Source organism: Bombina bombina, chromosome 7, assembly GCF_027579735.1.
Source record: "Bombina bombina isolate aBomBom1 chromosome 7, aBomBom1.pri, whole genome shotgun sequence".
Classification (NCBI taxonomy): Eukaryota; Metazoa; Chordata; class Amphibia; order Anura; family Bombinatoridae; genus Bombina; species Bombina bombina.
In genome coordinates, this window is record NC_069505.1 from 570,816,880 (window position 1) to 570,839,951 (window position 23,072).

Here is a 23,072-nt window from a genome sequence, read left to right on the forward strand (position 1 = left end):
AGTCAGTCAACTGACTCCTAATTATAGAACTGATATTGTGTTTGCTAATACTCCTATGGGCAATGCATCAAATTCCACTTACTCCATATTTCCTGGTGGAGTTCTAGCTTGTTTAAGCTTCTGAGAGCAAACTCCTCCATCTTTTTGATGTGGTCAATAATTGCAATTATTTTTAGAGATGACGGGCAAGACGTTTGTTTCCAATCTCTGGCAATGGCCAACTTAGTGGCCATAAGAACATATAGAGTAATACTTTTATCTGCTTCAGACATCGCCGGAAGTTTATGGTGCAGGAGACCCACGGAGGGTGTTGGGCTCAAAAGAATACCGAGCAGGTTAAGGGTATTGAATGTGAAATCCCAGGCCTCCCTAATTATAGGGCAGTGCCACCAGATGTGGGCTTGTGTACCTAGGTGTCCGCAATTCCGCCAGCAAAGAGGGGATGTGGTTTTGTAAAATTTATTCAGGGTGATCGGGACGAAGTGCCAACGAGTGGTTATTTTGTAGTATAGTTCCCAGAGAGTTGCACTGTGTAAGATTTTTTTTGCTTTAATAATCTCCCCAAGCCATATCCCAATCTCGCAATCAATTTGTAGTTCTCTTTCCCAAGCCTTATATTGACTATGTTTTGCTGGTAGTAAGGGCTTAATCATGAGATTATAGTGAAAAGAGAGAGAGCCCCTTAGTGATTTGCCCAGGTTCCATCTTTGCTCCCAACCAGTAGGGCTTCTTGTAGGTTGCCCCGAAAGTCCCCAAGCTTTAAGAATACTCGCAAGTCTGATATATTCGAACCTCAAGGAAGAAGATATGGAGAGATTAGTCTTCACAACCTCAAATGGTAAGAGTGCTTCCCCAATGTATAGGGATGCAATGGACATGTTAGCGGCTTCAGACCAATCGATCAGATGGGTCTCTGGCATAGAGATCAGAATGTTACGTATTTTATAGAGGGGTGAAGGGTGAGGGGCAATAGATTCTAAGTTTTTTCTAGAATCCCAAAGAATCAAAGTGTTCAAAATGATAGGGTGAGAGATCTGGATAGTTGTACGTACATGTACCGGGATCCATGGAAGGTCAGAGAGCAAGACATTGCCAGGAAGGAGGGACTGCTCAACCTCAAACCACCTGGGTTGATCAGCTCTCAGACTCCAGCTCATAAGATGAGCTAGGCGTGCAGCGTCATGATAAATCAGAACGCTGGGGTAGGCTAGACCTCCTCTATGTGTAGGCTGTTGGATGGTCGCCGTAGCGATTCTGGGCCTCCCTCCTTTCCAAACGTATATAGAAATTAGGCTCTGAAATTTGTTTAATATCGGTCTCGGAACCGTAAGAATTATGCACCTGAAGAGGTATGTGATTTTTGGGAGTAATGACATTTTGACTGCCGCAATTCGGCCAGTCCACGAAAATTCTCTAAACTCCCAACCTAAGTAGGATTTTAAGATACAGTTCAAACAGGTTGGAGCAGCGCACTGCTGCGCCAACATCTTGAAGAGCACTCTGCCATTTACTGTCCGGAGCCTCCACCCCCAGGTCTCTCTCCCAGTCCTCTGTAGACTGGGTTTTTATGAAGTGAGGGGAGTCCAAGAGAATCCTGTAGTGGAACGATAAAGAGCCTCGTAGGGGCCTACCTGCCAGCCATCTCCTCTCCCATTTAGTGAGAGCTCTCACATTATCCCTCTGAAATCCCCAGGACAAGAGTAGCGAAACCAGGCGGAGGTATTCGAACTGCAGATCTCTGGGAAAACTGTCCGTCGGGTAATTTTGGGGTGGGACAGCCAGGGCGTCCCCTCTGTACAGGTCCGAGAGTAGCCTGAGCCCCAAGGCTTCCCACCTCCTGGGGTGGGATTCAGGAAGGCAATGTAGCAAAGCCTTGACAGAGTGTATAGGGGAGGGATGTGGGGCAACCGAGTCTAGAGGTCGGAGCTCTCTCCAGAGTTTCAGACAGGTCTTGACTATGCGGCAGTGTATTCCGCTCAGTACCTCTGCGTGATCAGGGATCCATATGAGGTTGGCTATGTCCACTCCAGCGAGCAACGAGCCCTGTTCTATTTGGTACCACCTCGCGGAGCAGTCCTTCACTCCCCAGGCAGCAATATGTGAGAGCATGGCAGCTTTATAATATAGCGAAATATTTGGCATCGACATGCCTCCGCATCTTTTCGGCTTTTGTAGTTGGGTCAGGGGAAGCCGCACGTGTTGTCCCTTCCATACATATTTCGTAAAGATAGATTGAAAATGGTTGAGGAGGTATGCCGGAACCGGGACCGGGAGGCATCAGAATAGATAGATCAGCTTTGGCAGCAGGAGCATCTTTACAGCCGCGACCCTACCCGTCCATGAGACCTCCGGGACCTTCCAACTAGAGACTGTCTGTTGGAGCTCTTTGAGCAGGGACCCGTAATTTGCTGTCACTATTCTCTTAGGATCATGGGAGAGTACTACTCCCAGATGCTTCAGTCCTTCTGTTGACCACTTAAATAGGTAGGAACCTCTCAGAGTCTCCAGAGTGGTTTCCGGTAGGCCAATAGCGTAGGCCTCGGTCTTAGAATAGTTGAGTTTGTAATATGTTAAATTAGCAAATTCGGTCAGGATCTCGAACAACTCAGGGAGCGACTCCTTCGGATCCGCCAGGAAGATCGTCAAGTCGTCAGCAAAGAGAGATAGGACCTGCGGTAAATCATGCAACACTAAAGGTTGGATTGAGGGGGTCGTCCGGAGTCTTGTCGCTAGCGGTTCCATTATTAGAGCAAAAAGGAGTGGTGACAGAGGGCACCCCTGTCTCGTGCCATTCCGGATTTCAAAGGCTCTAGAGACAAACCCCAATCCTCTCACTCTAGCGGATGGGCCTGAATATAAAGCCATTACTGCCGTGATAAAAGCGGGTGGGAATCCGAAAGAGCGCAGGACCTCGACCATGTATTCCCACCGGACCATGTTGAAGGCTTTCTCAGCGTCTAGCGACAGGGTGACCAGTGGGATTCCAAGCGCAGCTGTCTCAAAAAAGATGTTCAGCAGGCGTCTGGTGTTGTCCAAGCCCTGTCGTCCCGGGGTGAACCCCACCTGATCGTGATGGATCAAGACCGGGAGGATTTTATTTAGCCTGGAGGCTAGTATTTTTGCATACAGTTTTACATCTCCATTTATGAGAGATATTGGGCGGTAGCTCTCACAAAGCTCAGGATTTTTCCCCAGCTTGGGTATAGTTATGATTGATGCCTCTAAGAAATCTTGGGGGAAGCTACCAGTGTCCATGGCCTCGCCAAACACACGAACGAGAAGAAGACATAACTGGGTTACAAATTTTTTGTAAAACAAGGCATCAAATCCATCCGGTCCTGGGGACTTATGTGCCTTCAGGCTCTTAATCGTTTTCTCAATCTCCTCAACAGTGATGGGGGCAATGAGTTGTTCCCCCATACCCTCCGGGACCTGTGGTAAGTGGAGCCTATCAAGGAACTCAGGGATAGCGTGCGCTGGTTCATAACGAGTGTAGGGGTCATCAGCTATCTGATATAGACCTTTATAATAGTTTGTGAAAACATCTCCTATATCGCTAGGAGAATAGAATTTCTTATTGTCTCTTGTTACATAAGCTATCTTATTCAGTAAGGTTCTTTGTTGGAGTTTGTGGGCCAAGAGCCGGTCCATCCTGTCCCCCTTGTGGTAGTATCTCTGTTTTAGGAGATAAAGTCCCCTCTGAACCCTCTCCAGCTCACAGGTCTCGATCTGTTTTCTGAGGGACTGGACTTTCCTAACTAGGGAATCTGTTCTAATCCGTCTAAGCTGGGTTCTGGAGATAGTGTATTCGTGATATAGTTGGGCTAAACTGGCCCCTTTGCGTCTTCTGATCTCTGAGGATTTTTGCATAAAGAGCCCGCGGAGGTAGACCTTGAGCGCCGCCCATAGAGTCAGCGCAGATGTGGATCCCGTGTCATTTATACTCAAGAACCCCTCTATCTCCTTTGTCCAGAGTGGAATCTGAGAGTCCACAAGGAGGTATTCTGGTAGGCGCCAAGAGAGCCCACCCTCCCCAGAGGGAGAAAAGGTGATATCTACAATTACTGCATCATGATCCGACCATACACAAGGTACGATCCTGGCCGCAGTCACCGTCTGTAACGTCCATGAGTGACAAAAAAAATAATCTAGCTGGGCAAAGGACTGGGAGGGAGACGTATAACAGGTGTAGTCGTCCACATCAGGGTGCAGGGCCTTCCAGACGTCATGGTATGAGTGTTGAGAGACAACGCTTCTAAAGAGGTGAGAGTAGTGGTCCTCTCCACGTCTTGGAGGACCCCTCTGTTGTGACTTTCTATCCCTGCGCGGGTCCCAGACTAGGTTACAGTCACCACCAATAATAACATGGCCCTGTTTAAGTCTGCCGACCTTACTCAGCAGGGTGCTGAGGAAGCGGGTCTGGTTGACATTAGGGGAATACAGGGCAACCAGCATGACCAAAATGTTGTCCAACCGACAAACACAGATGATGTAGCGGCCAGAGGGGTCTGACTCGAGGTAGATGGGCTCGTAGGAGACATGCCTCCCAACCAGGACAGTAACTCCTCTGGCTTTTTTGTGAAACGTTGAGGACAGGCGAACCGGAAAATCTCTGGGGTGGAACATGGCAGCCCGAGACCCCATCCAGTGGGTCTCCTGTATGAACACAATATCAAGGCATTGGGTTTTCAAAAATTTAAGGAGTAAACTCCGTTTTGTAGGGGAATTCAGGCCCCTAACATTCAGCGTGCCCACTCTCATTGCGGGAGAAAGAAAAAAAAAAAAAAAGGGAGGGAGGTGTCAGGGAAAGATAACGGGAGGCAGGGGGGAGGGGTACTCACTAGGATCTACTAGGTTCTCCGGGCTGGGCAGAGGCTACTACACTCAAATAGGGAGTGCGGAGGACAGGATAAGTAGTCCCTAACCGCACCAAAAATATAACCCCGGGGAGGGGGGATGGTCAGGAGAGGAGAACTCAGAGGCTCCCCTCCACCGCCGGCGTGTGGTGTACAGTCAATAATCATCTTATAAGGGGAGCTGTGGCCAGGTAGCCTTAGGGGGAAGACAGGAGAGGGGATAGTAGGGGAAGGCTTTTGGGAGGGAAAGGGGGGGTGGGTAAAGGGTCTAGATTGATGTTGAGGGAGCAATGTTCTTATGTGGTACCTTCGGGTCCTAGGTATCTGGAAACGATGGGGGGTCTAAAGGCTCCTGTGGGTCTGTGACATCAGGCATATCATATAGATTTTAAAGGGTAGATAGGTACGTGTACTCAAACGCGTAACAGCTATTGCAAAACTTAGCCTGCAAGAACAGACAACGTCCTTTTAATTACAACAAATAACTTTATTTCAGGCCCAGCATCAGAATTGACAGTCAGATAAAACAGAAGTAATTAAAGGGACAGTCTAGTCCAAAATAAACTTTCATGATTTAAATAGGGCATGTCATTTTAAACAACTTTCTAATTTACGTTTATCACCAATTTTGTTTTGTTCTCTTGGTATTCTTAGTTGAATGCTAAACCTAGGAGGTTCATATGCTAATTTCTTAGACCTTGAAGGCCACCTCTATTCTAAATGCATTTTCACAGATTTTCCCCACTAGAGGGTGTGAGTTTTTGTGTTTCATATAGATAACATTAAGCTCATGCACGTGAATTTACCAAAGAGTGAGCACTGATTGGCTAAAATGCAAGTCTATCAAAAGAATTGAAATAAGGGGGCAGTCTGCAATTTTGAACAATATTAGTTGCATGTGGTCCAAAGTGATTCACATTATTTTCTAATTAGTCTAGGACCACAATGGTCCATAAAAGGAGACATATAGTTATGTATAAGAAAAACACACAGAGGTTCCCTAATTGAGACCCATGAGTGGTCTCCTACGGTATATAACTACCTTCCACTGCATTGATTTACTTATAGTGCTAGGAGGTCCAAGAGTGACTTCAGATGATGTATGGAGGGTATAAAGTATTGAAGGTAGGAGTCATGCAATGTAATAATATTGACATTTAGTATATGACTATGTAAGGTTTCTTTAATTTGTTTTGTTCCTGTACACTGTTTATATTCTGAGACAAATGTATTTTGTATGTTTTCTGACATATTCAATTTGTATGCCTGCTCTGAACCTCAATAAAAATATTTAAAAAAAAAAATAAAAAAAAAATAAAATAAAAATTGTCTTTAATTTGGGGCGTGTCTCTGGGCAGCACCTTAAATGGTAGCAAAATTGGTGGCTGTGTGTAGCTTGTTGATAACCTGCCGATTATCTCCAATATATGAAGTCATCTACTCTTTTTACCAAGATATTTGACATCTGGATGCCAAACTGAACCTTCAGATACCTGATGAGCTGAATACTACACAGACCTACTGATCCAGAACGTTAAGGACTACGGCAACCCCAGTAAGGAGAGGCCTTCAACACCCCCCCCCCCCCATAAAACTAAAAGGAGGTACGAGAAGCATATACTCTGTTTAATTTGCTTTATTTATATTCCAAAAATGTAAATTTATGTACAGGATCCTACCATCTAGCTAACTGTAATTAATCTAAGTCAGATATGATGCAGTGGGAAGCCATGCGGTCAGTGGAAAAGTCGCATAGAAGAAGTTCAGACCAGGCTTTAGCAGGTCTATCTATATGGGAGCGGAAGATACAACATTTGATCTCTACACACTTTGAACAGCTCGAGCAGCAACTATGCCAAGCCTTCATCACCATGCCCTCACGCAGTGTGACATGCCTTGGGGAAGATCCCCCACCTTTAAAAGACTATCGGGCTTTGAATTCTCTCGAGAGTGGCGCTGAGTACAGTGTGTTTACTGAGCAACCCGCCGACTACGAGTCGATTGAAAATAACAGTTACCAAGATGACGCTTCTCAAACTATAGCAGAACAGACCGGTATTCAGGATGAGAAAAGCTCGACTGCAGCTATATTTTCCTTAATGTCTTACCCTGGGGATTATGCTTTAATACACCACCAAACCCAGCATTACAGGTCAAGACAAGGAGCACATGCTGCTGATTTACAAGGGGACTTCACAAATCTATATGTGCCGACCCAAGTCCAGGCTACTCCTAAAATGATTAGCGATACGACGATGCACATTCCAAAACAACAGAGGAGTGTCTGTGCCCTAAAAATGCTGTATCACATACCCACCTCTCGGAGCTCTCAGAACCAGACGGATGTGATAACTCAGGCGTGTAGCTGCAGACCGGTTAGTGTTGCATGGCTGAGTATGAAGGGAGTACGGTTTGCGGCTCTACAGTACAGGTATGAGCAGACACTTTTCACAGTCTCACTCCCCAAACCCACTCTGACCGGACTAGAGCTAGATATTGGATCATCTGTCTTGGAATGGCCTGTCAATGTTCTCTTCCAACCTTTTGATCCGGACGGCTTCACAGGACTACTACTGAGCTAGTTGCTCTGTGCAGTTTGCACACACATTGCGGTGGTGTGATGGTGTGGCCCGGATCGAAGTGCTCTGCTACAGTATGATGGGCCTGAGACACCCAGAGCTTATCGCTACAGCTTGCCTATTTGTTTTACTTTACAAGATGACATTCCTGCATAATGTGCTCAAGCTTGTTACCTAATGCTGGAGTCGTGAGCTAAGAGACCCATGAAAAGTTTGATTTGGACAATCCCTTATCCAGCAAGACTAATCCAGCAGTAGGTTTAATATATTTTTCCTGTCAGCAGACTTAAACCTACTTCCCTTAAAGGGACAGTCAAGTCCAAAAAAAACTTTCATGTTTCAAATAGGGCATGTAATTTTAAACAACTTTCCAATTTACTTTTATCACCAATTTTGCTTTGTTCTTTTGGTATTCTTAGTTGAAAGCTAGACCTAGGAAGGCTCATATGATAATTTCTAAACCCTTGAAGGCCGCCTCTAATCACATGCTTTATATTTGCTTTTCACAGCAGGGGAGAGCTAGTTCAAGTAAACCCTATAGATAACATTGTGATCGGAACAGCCAATAGAATGCGAGCTCAATCTGATTGGCTGATCGGATCAGCCAATCGGTTTGAACTTGATTCTGATTGGCTGATTCCATCAGCCAATCAGAATTTTCCTACCTTAATTCCGATTGGCTGATAGAATCCTATCAGCAAATCGGAATTCGAGGGACGCCATCTTGGATGACGTCCCTTAAAGGAACCGTCATTCTTCAGTTGGACGTCGTCGGAAGAAGATTGATCCGCGCTGGAGGTCTTCACGATGGAGCCGTTCCTCATCGGATGAAGATAGAAGATGCCGCTTGGATCAAGATGGTTGCCGGTCTGGATCGCCTCTTCTTCCCGGATAGGATGAAAACTTTGGAGCCTCTTCTGGACCTCTTCAGCCGCAGGATTATGGATCGCCAGCCCCCGCTTGGGTTGGATGAAGATTTTGGAGCCAGGACCGATCGGTGATACCCGGTGAGGTGAAGATAAGGTAGGAAGATCTTCAGGGGCTTAGTGTTAGGTTTATTTAAGGGGGGTTTGGGTTAGATTAGGGGTATGTGGGTGGTGGGTTGTAATGTTGGGGGGGTATTGTATGTGTTTTTTTTACAGGCAAAAGAGCTGAATTTCTTGGGGCATGCCCCGCAAAGGGCCCTGTTCAGGGCTGGTAAGGTAAAAGAGCTTTGAACTTTTTTAATTTAGAATAGGGTAGCGCATTTTTTTATTTTGGGGGGCTTTGTTATTTTATTAGGGGGCTTAGAGTAGGTGTAATTAGTTTAAAATTGTTGTAATATTTTTCTAATGTTTGTAAATATTTTTTTATTTTTTGTAACTTAGTTCTTTTTTATTTTTTGTACTTTAGTTAGTTTATTTAATTGTAGTTATTTGTAGGTATTGTATTTAATTCATTTATTGATAGTGTAGTGTTAGGTTTAATTGTAGGTAATTGTAGGTATTTAATTTAATTTATTTATTTATTGATAGTGTAGTGTTAGGTTTAATTGTAACTTAGGTTAGGATTTATTTTACAGGTAAATTTGTAATTATTTTAACTATTTTAGCTATTAAATAGTTCTTAACTATTTAATAGCTATTGTACCTAGTTAAAATAAATACAAAGTTACCTGTAAAATAAATATAAATCCTAAAATAGCTATAATATAATTATAATTTATATTGTAGCTATATTAGGGTTTATTTTACAGGTAAGTATTTAGCTTTAAATAGGAATAATTTATTTAATAAGAGTTAATTTATTTCGTTAGATTTAAATTATATTTAACTTAGGGGGGTGTTAGTGTTAGGGTTAGACTTAGCTTTAGGGGTTAATACATTTATTACAGCAGCGGCGAGATTAGGTCGGCAGATTAGGGGTTAATAATTGAAGTTAGGTGTCGGCGATGTTAGGGAGGGCAGATTAGGGGTTAATACTATTTATTATAGGGTTATTGAGGCGGGAGTGAGGCGGATTAGGGGTTAATAACTTTATTATAGTAGCGGGGCGGTCCGCTCGGCAGATTAGGGGTTAATAAGTGTAGGCAGGTGGAGGCGACGTTGAGGGGGGCAGATTAGGGGTTAATAAATATAATATAGGGGTAGGCGGTGTTAGGGGCAGCAGATTAGGGGTACATAGCTATAATGTAGGTGGCGGTGGTGTACAGAGCGGCATATTAAGGGTTAATAATAATATGCAGGGGTCAGCGATAGCGGGGGCGGCAGATTAGGGGTTAATAAATATAATATAGGGGTCGGCGGTGTTAGGGGCAGCAGATTAGGGGTACATAGGGATAACGTAGTTGGCGGCAGTGTACGGAGCGGAAGATTAGGGGTTAAAATTTTTTTATAAAGTGGCGGCGATGTGGGGGTACCTCGGTTTAGGGGTACATAGGTAGTTTATGGGTGTTAGTGTACTTTAGAGCACAGTAGTTAAGAGCTTTATAAACCGGCGTTAGCCCAGAAAGCTCTTAACTACTGACTTTTTTCTGCGGATGGAGTTTTGTCGTTAGAATTCTAACGCTCACTTCAGCCAAGACTCTAAATACCGGCGTTAGAAAGATCCCATTGAAAAGATAGGATACGCAATTGACGTAAGGGGATCTGCGGTATGGAAAAGTCGCGGCTGGAAAGTGATCGTTAGACCCTTTCCTGACTGACTCCAAATACAGGCGGTAGCCCAAAACCAGCGTTAGGAGCCTCTAACGCTGGTTTTCACGGCTACTGCCCAACTACAACAATCTAGGCCTTAGGGACTATACTGTTTCTATCTTAATATTCTTTGATTATTTGTATAATAGGTTTGAGCTGTAATTTGTATTTTTATTTATTAACATGAGTGGTATCATGCATTCACTAAGTTTAGGAGAAATTAGTATTTAAAGTGTATCAAGCTTTATTATTGATGTTATACTGCCCTCAGTTGATGTATATTATGTATCTAGTTGATAGTTTGCTAGTCTCTGTTACTAAGGCTCACCTGAATTGTCCACCTGTCTAGTGTCATGCTTATTATATCTGGTCATCCCCATAATAGCTACAGATCATAGATCCCACCTACATTGCCAATGGGCTTCCTTATTTAATGCTGATCAAGAGTGATTCTAACTCAGAGAAACTAAAAATAATTCCATAGTGGAACAGTTCACATGCGAATAGCTCCCTTGCAGCATCCTGCATTTTCTTATATATAATAGTATTCTCACATGCTGGCAAATATGTGTATCTAATATAATTGTCGTATTTACTAATACATTGGCCATAAACCACCCCTGCCTACTAGTAGAGTTGGTTAGCTATAGACCTATCCCTAGTATGATATGTTAATAAGCTCAATTTTACATGGTAGCTTTTCCATCCATTTCCTGCAATTCTTGAGCCCAAACTAACTATTCATATAGATATAGGGATATCAATGATACGCAGATCTAGTAGTCTAGCAAGCTCAATTGCTGCAAAGTATTTTATGATATGCTCCAAATAGGGTTCTGTACCTGTCAGACTTTGAAATATCTAATATTTTTTGTTTCTGTCAAAATAGATGTTAAAAATAGAAAATGAGGTTAGTCGTACGAGACCCAAGAGTGGTCTCCTTTGCTCATGATAACCTCCTGTAAGCTTCTTCCATGTTTACAAGGTCCAAAAGTGGCCTCTTATGTCATCCAGGAGGTCTGTGCATTATTTGGCATACTGCTGGTACAATATCTTATTTGAATTCTTGTTTCTGTTCTTTGGAAATGCTTATTGTAAACATGTATTGTACTATCTCTGTACCTTACTGTCTTATGATATTTGTATGCCTTGTATTGAACCTCGAATAAAAAAAAAAAAAATTTAAAAAAAATTGTCTTTAATTTGCCACCCCCTGTATCATGTGATAGCCATCAGCCAATTACAAACTGATATACACTGTGAGCTCATGCACATGCTCAGTAGAAACTGGTGCCTCAGAAAGTGTGCATATAAATAGACTGTGCACAATTTGATTATGGAAATAAACTGGAAAGTCTCTTTAAGGGACAGTCAAGTCCAAAATTAACTTTCATGATTCAGATAGGGCATGTAATTTTAAACAACTTTCCAATTTACTTTTATCACCAATTTTGCTTTGTTCTCTTGGTATTCTTAGTTGAAAGCTAAACCTAGGTAGGCTCATATGCTAATTTCTTAGACCTTGAAGGCCCCCTCTAATCTAAATGCATTTTGACAGTTTTTCACCACTAGAGGGCATTAGTTCATGTGTTTCATATAGATAACATTGAGCTCATCCACGTGAAGTTACCTAGGAGTGAGCACTGATTGTCTAAAATGCAAGTCTGTCAAAAAAACTGAGATAAGGGGGCAGTTTACAGAGGCTTAGATACAAGGTAATCACAGAGGTAAAAAGTGTAATATTATTACTGTGTTGGTTATGCAAAACTGGGGAATGGGTAATAAAGGGATTATCTATCTTTCAAAACAACAATTCTGGTGTTAACTGTCCCTTTAATCTACGGTCCCCAGATATGGAAAAACAAAAGGGTAAAAAAAGATATATAAAGAACCTGTATATTGTAGATAACTGCTCAGACCGTCAACCAGATCTATTTTATCGATTACATAGACGTGTTAGCTAGCACGGGCATTGCAGCATATTTACGTATTTAAAGGGACACTGAACCCAAATTTTCTTTCATGATTCAGATAGAGCAGCAATTTTAAGCAACTTTCTAATTTACTCCAATTATCAATTTTTCTTCGTTTCTTTTGCTATCTTTATTTGAAAAAGAAGGCATCTAAGCTAAGGAGCCAGCCCATTTTTGGTTCAGACCACTGGACACCACTTGTTTATTGGTGCGTGATTTTATCCACCAATCAGCAAAAACAACCTAGGTTGTTCACTAAAAATGGGCCGGCATCTAAACTTACATTCTTGCTTTTCAAATAAAGATACCAAGAGAACGAAGAAAATTTGATAATAGGAGTAAATTAGAAAGTTGCTTAAAACTGCATGCTCTATCTGAATCACAACAAGCTTTTTAACCCGGTGAATCGATTCTTTACAAATCAAGCGTAGGGAGGTCTAGACAAAAGCAAAATAGCAATGGCACCGAACTGAGGGTCTCAACTGCCCTTAGACTCTTCAGCTATTAATACACTAGGGTTATAGCAATGCAATTCTCAGGAGATATATCACAAACAAATTGTAAAATCAATAAATGTAACATGATTGTATGCACTGTGATCTGATGGCAATTTCTCTGAAGCATGTTTACCAACACACAGCAATTTACTAGATTGTACATGTGGTCAGACGACTTTCGAGATTGCTAGAAACGGGCCAACCGATTCTACCTCTCGGGTGGGAGGGAGTCACCAGAGCTGGACACCTCCGCACACTCATTTCCCTCGACCACCCCGTGGGGCACACTGTTTGTCGTGATTTTCTACAGGTTTAGCGTGTCGTCAGATGTATGGTTGCTGGAGCACTCCCTGGCTTTGTATCGCTTCCTTCCAGTATCAAGGCTGAAGTTTAGGAAACAAGACTGGCTCTGCGACCGAGCCGGTGGGCAAAAAAGGACTTCCACATGCTGATCGGTCCCTCCGATCTCAGGATCCTGCCCTGTAGTGCAAATTGCCGGCCAATGGATAATAGCGGTGTGGAGGATTTTCGTTTGCCCTTCTAAGTATTTTATGATATGCTCCAAATAGGGTTCTGTACCTGTCAGACTTTGAAATATCTAATATTTTTTGTTTCTGTCAAAATAGATGTTAAAAATAGAAAATGAGGTTAGTCGTACGAGACCCAAGAGTGGTCTCCTTTGCTCATGATAACCTCCTGTAAGCTTCTTCCATGTTTACAAGGTCCAAAAGTGGCCTCTTATGTCATCCAGGAGGTCTGTGCATTATTTGGCATACTGCTGGTACAATATCTTATTTGAATTCTTGTTTCTGTTCTTTGGAAATGCTTATTGTAAACATGTATTGTACTATCTCTGTACCTTACTGTCTTATGATATTTGTATGCCTTGTATTGAACCTCGAATAAAAAAAAAAAAAATTAAAAAAAATTGTCTTTAATTTGCCACCCCCTGTATCATGTGATAGCCATCAGCCAATTACAAACTGATATACACTGTGAGCTCATGCACATGCTCAGTAGAAACTGGTGCCTCAGAAAGTGTGCATATAAATAGACTGTGCACAATTTGATTATGGAAATAAACTGGAAAGTCTCTTTAAGGGACAGTCAAGTCCAAAATTAACTTTCATGATTCAGATAGGGCATGTAATTTTAAACAACTTTCCAATTTACTTTTATCACCAATTTTGCTTTGTTCTCTTGGTATTCTTAGTTGAAAGCTAAACCTAGGTAGGCTCATATGCTAATTTCTTAGACCTTGAAGGCCCCCTCTAATCTAAATGCATTTTGACAGTTTTTCACCACTAGAGGGCATTAGTTCATGTGTTTCATATAGATAACATTGAGCTCATCCACGTACGTTCAGTCCAGACGTTTTAAGGCCGGACCCACATATGATCGCACCCTAAGACCGGACGCAGTAAGACAGCTTTCTTTACTTCATCACATAATTGTTATCATCCTCACCTGACTAATAGGTTTTTTGACTGTATGTGTATTTGAGCGTCACCGCCAGCACTGAGGTTCCATTAATTCTTATTTGGAAGAGAAATTCATCAAGTGGTTCACTAACTTTATGGCAGATTGGACACTTAGTGGGTAATTATAGTGTGTAAAAACTTTTGCTATTTGATTTCACATTCGGAGCTTGGAATTCCGCTCATTATACACACTTTGCTCACGAAGTGCTGATTTCGGATTATAGAGGGGAAAAGAGAGTAAATGAGGATGTCAGATACGGACAGCAGTTTAAAGACACAAGTACTCACTTTCTTTTCCCTAAAGACAGCCTCTGAGAGAGATGAGCACACCACAGAAATTGAGGCTATATTCACTACGGATCCAACCAAGTTTACTTTGACTGCCTTGTTTGAGGACATGGAACAGCTCCTAATAAAAGAGAACAGACTAAAATGGGACATTATAACTTAAAATAAGTATAATGAATTGGGACTGATTCCTAGGGGCCTACGAATTAGTAAATTTCCTACATTTTCAACTGAAGATAGGGAGTTTATACAGTTGTGGAATGAGACTTTGTCTGAGTGCTCAGCAAAACTTATGGTATTATTGGTGCAATATAAAACCACACAGCTTAAAATAATTGCTGATAGGATATCACTCATTCAGAATGAGCTAAATACACGCAGTATGGATGTTGATTATCCAATATTAGATCAGATTTTACACACTACCATAGCTGAGGCAAAACAGATGTTGCTAGAAAGGAAACACAACAAATATGTGAGAGACCAAACAGATTTTAATAACAACCTTGTGTATATTTGGAACCGAAAAGAACGGTTCTCTAGAAGGAAGGAATTTGATAATAGGAGAGGTTCAGGTAACCAAAGGAGGGGTAACAGACACAGAAACAGAGATAGAGGCAAAAGAGGACAAAGGAGAATACAATTTTCAGAAAGTGAAATTGACTCACAGGGGGACAGTTCAGGATCAGGAGGGGAAGATACTGACAGCAACTATACCCCTTATCCTCTCAGTGCCAATAAGCCACAGCAATATCATGACATTACAACACAGGTGGTAAAGCCCAAAGATGGCAGTGTGCCTGTGATCCCCATACTTAAAAACGCCAAACCATATGCATACTCCAAGTACAATTTACAGAGAACAGAGACAACAGTAAGCAGTACGTCTAGTAATGTAGCCACACTAGAAAATGCACAGGTCAATCAGGTTTTTTCCATTGCCCCCCCAGGAGGAGACGTGGGGGGCAAGATATAAGAGGTGCACAGAAGGGAAGGTACACACTGAGAAGGAAGTGAATGATTCAGTGGTCAACAGTGTTATTAATTTATCTTCCCATGAATTGAGTGAGATTGAAAGGAAGGTTTTGGAACTAGGTTTGGGCTATACCCCAACTGTAAGCTTTAATCTCTTCAATACACTTCTAGACGTTAACAAACTAATTAGGAAGTTGACATTACACAAGCATTTCCGGAAGGAAGAACAAGGAGGGGAATCTGACACTGTGATTGGTTCTTCACAAGCACAACAGGGATACCACACACAACAGGACTTGTTGAATTTTGAGGAGCAATGTGACGTGAGAACTCTGGAATCACTCCTGGGAGAAGGAGATCCAGACTCAGTCGCGCTGCTCTGCCCAAATTCAAAAAGGCCTCTAAGTTCTACCCTATTCAGGACAGAGGTCCAGTAATAGAAAAGATTTATTCAAGGGTGGAAAGAGACCTAACTAATTTGTACTACCAGGAGAAACAGTATAAGCCAAATATCACTCCAGCAGAGAGGTTGGCATTAAAAGATCTGAGCGATAATCAGGATTTGGTTATTCGATCCGCGGACAAGGTGGGGTCCATTGTCATTTTGAATAAGGATGACTTTACAATGAGGCCATGAGACAACTCTCAAACGCAAGGGAGTATAAAGTATTAAATTCAGATCCTACAAGAATGTTTCAGAAACAACTTAAAGATCTGATTGATGATGGCCTGGAGTTGGGATTGCTTGACAGGGAAACCAGTGAGTTTCTATATGTCAGTCATCCCAAAATGCCCATATTTAATCACCTCCCCAAGGTGCATAAGTCCCTTACTGACATCAAAGGGAGGCCCATTGTCAGCGGGATCGGGTCCCTCATGGAACATTTGTCAGAGTGGTTGGATGCTGTATTGCAGCCTATGATTAGACCACTGGCAAGTTTTGTTTTGGATACCAAACACATTTTGAGTTTGGTTTCAAACATTGAATGGTGTGACAGCTACGTATGGGTGACAGTAGACGTGAAATCACTGTATTCATCCATCCCCCACGAACAAGGTCTTAAAGCCGTGGAATACTTTATGAACAAGTACCACATGGGTGACCTAGTCTTATGTGAATTTGTATTAAGGGTTACAAATTTTTTGTTGACTCATAATTTCTTTGAGTTCAATGGTCAGTTCTTTCTCCAAATGTGTGGTACGGCTATGGGGGCTAAATTTGCCCCCACCTACGCCAACCTGTTTATGGGTTGGTGGGAGGAGGACCACATATTTGGAGAAATGAACCCACACAGACAAGGAATTGCCTTTTATAAGAGATTTATTGACGATCTTCTGTTTGTGTGGAAAGGGGACATACTTGATGTACCGACTTTCATCAACTACCTGAATGAGAATGATAGAGGCATTGAGTTCCCTTTTGAGTGCAACAAAAAGTCCATAAACTATCTTGATGTTACCCTAATAGGAATACCAGGTGAAAAGGTATTTTCCACCATTTACCGAAAACCCATAACAGGGAATACATTACTGCACGCAAACAGCTGTCACCCCAGTAATGTGTTCAAAGCTGTAGCGAAAGGACAATTTATACAGGTCAAAAGGAACTGTACTCACAAAGAGCAGTATGAGAAAGAGAGTAAGGAATTGGCCCGTAGACTTAGGGACAGAGGCTATGGACCTAAGATCATCAAAAAAGCAAGAGAATCTGTAAAAGATCTAGATAGGGAAGATTTGCTACTACCTAAAAACAAAGCAGTGAGCATGAGACAACCTTCTAAAAAGGGACCCCTCTTTATAACGGATTACTCAGTAGAATATGCAGAGATTTGCAATATTCTCAGGAAGCATTTCAATATGCTATCAGCCGATGATGATCTGATTGATCTGTCCAGGCAAGGCTGCCAGTTTTCATATAAGAGAAATAAAACCATTGGCAATATGGTATCTCCCACTAAACTTGGAAAAATTGAGTCAGGGGGATCGGCTTGGCTCACAGTTAAAGGGATGCATAGATGCTACTTTAGAGACTGTGTAGCCTGTGACAAAGTGATCTGTAGAGGAACTTTCAAATCTACCACAACAGGACAGCAGTTTGATATTAATTCTTGTATCAATTGCAGGTCAAAATTTGTAATTTATCTGATCACCTATAAAATTTGTGAGATTCAGTACGTGGGATTGACCACCAGGGAGGTACGCTCTCGCATTAGAGAGCATCTCTCTACCATTAGAACTGGTAGATCCAGCACTCCGTTGGTACAGCATTTTGTACAGACCCATGAGAAAAATACAGAGAGTTTTAAATGGACAGCCATTGAAAAGGTTCTCACGCCCCCAAGAGGAGGAGATAGGGAAAGAGTCCTAGGCAGACATGAGGTGTTCTGGATCTTTAAATTGAAGACCAGAACACCTTCTGGTTTAAACTCAACCTATGATCTAATAAATTACTGGCAGTGAATAATTTTAGGACACATACTATAGGTGGACTATTTGCAGTGGCTTAATAGATTTATAACCACTTATTGTGGAATTTAGAATGCAACTACCAAAGTGGGAATTAGTATATTTCTGACCTCATAACTGTGGAAATTAGGATGTATTATCTACAAGGTTAAGTGTGATCACAGGGGCAATAAAGACAATGTATACAAGACGATTACATTGATATAAGTTAGGGAATGCACTACACATTGACATCTATACTCTTTGACATTTGGAAATGTCTAGAATAGAGCCACAATGAGACACTATGGAATTAGCTTAGTTATTAATTCAGAGAATAGGCATATACTTAAAGGTCTTTCAGGCATAGATAGATATTACACTATTTATGAGTCTTGATGAAAATAACACATAACCAATGGTATCTACTTTTTATTACTTTTTGCTATTATGATAAATACAATACGTTTTTCCATAGCAATATCATTTATGTATCCTTTTGAAAATGCTGTCTATAGAGAAAGAAGTGCATTGTATTCTAATGAGTTATATTATTGTTTCAATCAGATGGCCAATGGGAGACAAGAGGGCCCTTGAAAAAGGGCGCTTGCTTTTAAAGTTTTATACAGCTAGGACTATGGCTGGGAAGCCGAAACGCGTCAGCTGCTACACACTCTTCCTCCCAATGTTAGCCATCTGACTGCTGTCAATATCCAGAGAAGCATTGTGTAATTGCACACGTTGATTATATACAGCAGAGATTGAAGCTTTTTACATTGTAGCGATATTGCTGCCCATAAACGCTACTTGCACATCCACCGGTGCTCCTGTTTCTATTTCTTTGCTATCGTTAACCAGGATTCCTCCGAGTGAGCACGGTTGTAGGCACCTGTATTGGATACGAGGAGAGCCTCCTCCCCCCTCTTTTCCGGATTGGACCGCAAGGCTAAGGAAAGAGTGACGTTCGATACCAACAACCAGTGGAGCAGGAGCCAGCTGCACGCATCTGAAGAGGGCGTGGTCTATGCTCGGAGGTTCCGGCCAGCTTACAGATCAGAGTGGAATGCCACCTAACAGCACGGATGACTGTGAGGACAATATCACAAGGGGTCCTCCTCTTACATGGGTACGTTCAGCGCAGGCGTTTTTAAGGCCGGACCCACATATAATCGCACCCTAAGACCGGACGCTGTAAGACAGCTTTCTTTACTTGATTACATTATTGTTATCATCCTCACCTGACTAATAGGTTTTTTGACTGTATGTGTATTTGAGCGTCACCGCCAGCACTGAGGTTCCATTAACTCTTATTTGGAAGAGAAATTCATCAAGTGGTTCACTAACTTTATGGCAGATTGGACACTTAGTGTTTAATTATAGTGTGTAAAAACTTTTGCTATTTGATTTCATCTATGTGCAGCCACCAATCAGCAGCTACTGAGCCTATCTAGATATGCTTTTCAGCAAAGGATATCAAGAGAATGAAGCAAATTAGATAATAGAAGTAAATTGGAATGTTGTTTTAAATTGTATTCTTTATCTGAATCATGAAAGAGCATTTTTGGGTTTAATGTACCTTTAAGTGGTGCACGCGATAAGGGGTATTTTGCGGCTCTTTGCGCACATTGGTTGTAGCAGGCGTATTATGAGCTGAAAGTAAATGTGTTCGCTTGAGCACAATCGAGTTTAACGCGCGTCAGGTTAGCACAAATTCAGAGCTCTGGTTAACTGTTACGTGAGACTAAAAAGTGGCACAAAATACATCAAAAATACATTTAATAGTACAGTTACACTCATAATAACACTGTCTGATAAAAATTATAAAAATAAATAAATATTGCATTAAAAAGTTACCAGAGATATGAGGTCTCAGGTAATATGAGGTCTAAGAGCTTTAACATAGAGATACCCACATATGCATGTCTAAATATGTATATATATAATGACAGGGTGAGAGAAGGAGTGTATGTTAGCAGGAGATTGGAAAGGTCACTTTTTCCCCTCTAACAAAGTGTTAATTTGTTAGTAGCTCACCACAGCTGATTCTGGTTAAATCATTTGGGTCCTTTATAAGCAGTTCTGTAGAGGGAATCAGTGTCTCATTGTGCAGGCTACTCCAGAGAGGGAGGATTTGAGACCTTGCTGCATGTCTGAATTTATAGCTGGTAGAAACAAGAGACTGGTGAGCAAACTTTGTTCTATTCTGCTTATTTTTATTTGTTTTGTTAACTGGGATCAGCTTAGCTGCCCAGTACTGGCTAGTAAGGAAATATTGCATGTATAGTTAGTCTCCTAAAGAGGAGTAGGATTTTGTTTGATTTAAATGGGAAGTACACCCCATGTTTAAAACTGCTGATAAAATTAAAACAGCCTAAACCACTATATTTCGTGCTGAAGTGACTATTCCTGCAAGGGCTTTGTCACAGTGGTGTCAGAAGTGGGATTGTTAGTGCCTGCTTTACTATTGTGGAAGCCTTAAAGGTACAGACCCACATAAATAGGGAGGATGTTTTACAGGCCCTGTTGCAGGCTGCATCTATACAACAAGAGACTAATCGTCAGGCTGCAGCATCAGTTGCAGCTCAGCAAGAGTGTAACAGACTTTTAGCTTTACAAATTGGGACCCTGGCTGAGGCCCAAAAACAGGATCATGCCATGCTTTATGATGTTGTGCAGCGTATTACTGCTCAGGGAGCACCTACGCAAGCAGAAGGTGTGAATAGGATACGGGCAAGCGGCTGCTTACAGAAAATGACATCAGAGGATGATGTGGAGCCATATTTGGTGGTATTTGACCGCACAGCTATACGGGAAGCCTGGCCACAAGACCAATGGGCAGGAATCATTGCTCCTTTTCTCCTCGGTGAAGCCCAAAAGGCTTATTATGACTTGGAAGAAGAAGCTGCTAGAGACTATACATGGTTAAACGCTGAAATTCTTGCCAGAATGGGTGTAACATGTACAGTGAGAGCCCAGCATTTCTATAACTGGCATTTCAACATGGGGAAAGCTCCCAGGTCTCAGATGTTTGACTTAATACATCTGGCACGAAAATGGCTTAGACCAGAGGCCCAAAGTCCTGCACAAATTGTTGAAATGCTAGTACTTGACAGATTCTTGCAAGAATTGCCCTGTGGCCTCTGTGAGTGGGTAGGACAAGGAAACCCCACTACATATGATTCTATGGTAGCTCAAGTGGAACGATACCTTGCTGCCAGGGACCTTGAGAAAGCCTGTCCTATGCCATCTAAATTTGTTTCAGAATCTCTGAGACAACAAAAGACTTTTAGGACCCAGAGGCTAGGAAACAAAAAGGGTGAGACTGAAGCTGAACCAGCAGATCGCTATCAGATAAACCACATTTTGCCAAGACTGGATTGTTTGGGGAGGAACCCTTTAACTTGCTTTGAGTGTGGTGCCAAAGGACATGTCAGGGCAGGATGCCCAAACCTACCAGAACCAATGCAATGTGCCCTAGGAGAAGAACCATCAGACTTTTGTGGACTTATTTGCCTAGCAGGCATGGGAGAAAACCTACACACCTTCTGGGTGTCAGTATACTTTAATAAAAGAGACACAGATGCTTTGGTGGACTCTGGCAGTGCCTTAACTCTAGTGTCAGGAGATTTAGTGGAACAATCACAGTTGCAAAAAAATAAGACAATAGGGGTACTGTGTATTCATGGGTGTACTGTTACTTATCCTATTGCTGTTATAAGTGTCTCTATAATTGGGAAATTAATACAAATAACTGCTGTAGTGGTACATAGGCTGCCCTATCCCTTGGTTATAGGAAGAAACTTTCCAGAGTTTCACACCCTAATACAGTCTAAACTTACTGCTAAACAAGGAGAGTCAGAGGTTGAAGCAGGGGATAGGAGTCTACATGACGTTTTCCCTTTTATTCACCCTGATTTGTATGCATCCAGTCCCAAAAGGGGTAAATCTAGAAAAGAGCGCATTAAGAGTAAATACAGATTTAATAAAGCCCTTAATGAAGTTTTGTTAAATGAGCAGGGAAAACGTAGTAATAAAGGCGTGGCCACTCAGTGCACAGAATCTGAAGTAGATCAGGGAAGTGAAATTACTGAAAATGTTCCCTGTGAACTAGACATTATTAGCAGTAGCTTTGAGCGAGAACAAGCTAATGAACCCTTGCTACACCATGCAAGGAGCAGGGTAGCAGAGGTTAATGGAGCACCTGTTGAAGGTCAAACAAAAAGTGCATACCCGTATTTTATGGTTAAAAATGACCTTCTGTACAGAGTAATATCAGAGGAAGGTCAAGAGATAGAACAACTAGTTGTGCCTTCCTCTCATACTAGGAAGGTGTTACATTTTGCACATTCACACCTTTTGGGTGGACATCTAGGGGTAGAGAAAACTCAGGAAAGGGTCCTGAGGAGGTTCTATTGGCCAGGGGTTTATAAAGAAATAAAGAGATATTGTGCTTCCTGCCCAGAATGCCAACTGTAATCCTCAAAACTCAAGTTAAGGGCTCCACTTATACCCCTCCCAATTATTGATGTACCATTTGATAGGATTAGGATGGACTTGGTAGGCCCTTAGAGAAATCAGCTTGTGGTCACCAATACGTTCTTGTTATTGTAGATTATGCAACTCAATACCCTGAGGCCATTCCACTACGTAAAGCTAATGCTAAAAATATAGCAAAAGAATTGGTACAAGTATTTTCACAGGTTGGGATCCCAAAGGAGATTTTAACTGACCAAGGTACTCCTTTTGTTTCCCGTCTCATGAAAGAGTTGTGCCAGTTATTTAAAATACAGGCTTTGAAAACCTTGGTATATCACCCACAGACAGATGGGCTAGTAGAGAGGTTTAACCGCACACTTAAGGGGATGTTAAGGAAAGTTGTAAGTAGAGATGGGAAGGATTGGGATCAACTGCTTCCTTACTTATTGTTTGCAGTCTATGAAATTCCCCAGAGCTCAACTGGTTTTTCTCCTTTTTAACTTTTATATGGTCGACATCCGAGACGTATGTCGGACATACTAAAGGAAACTTGGAAGGAACAGGGAGTACCAGGTACTAATGTGGTGCAGCATATAGAGAAAATGCAGGAGCGAATGGCTCATGTTTTCCCCCTGGTTCGCCAATATATGGAAAAAGCTCAGGATACTCAAAAATGTTATTATAATAAGAGTGCTACTGTAAGGCAATTTAAACAGGGTGACAGGGTAATGGTTTTTGTTCCTACAGCTGAGATTAAGCTTTTGGCTCATTGGCAGGGACCTTTTGAAATTATAGAAAAGGTAAGCCCTGTGAATTATAAAGTTAGT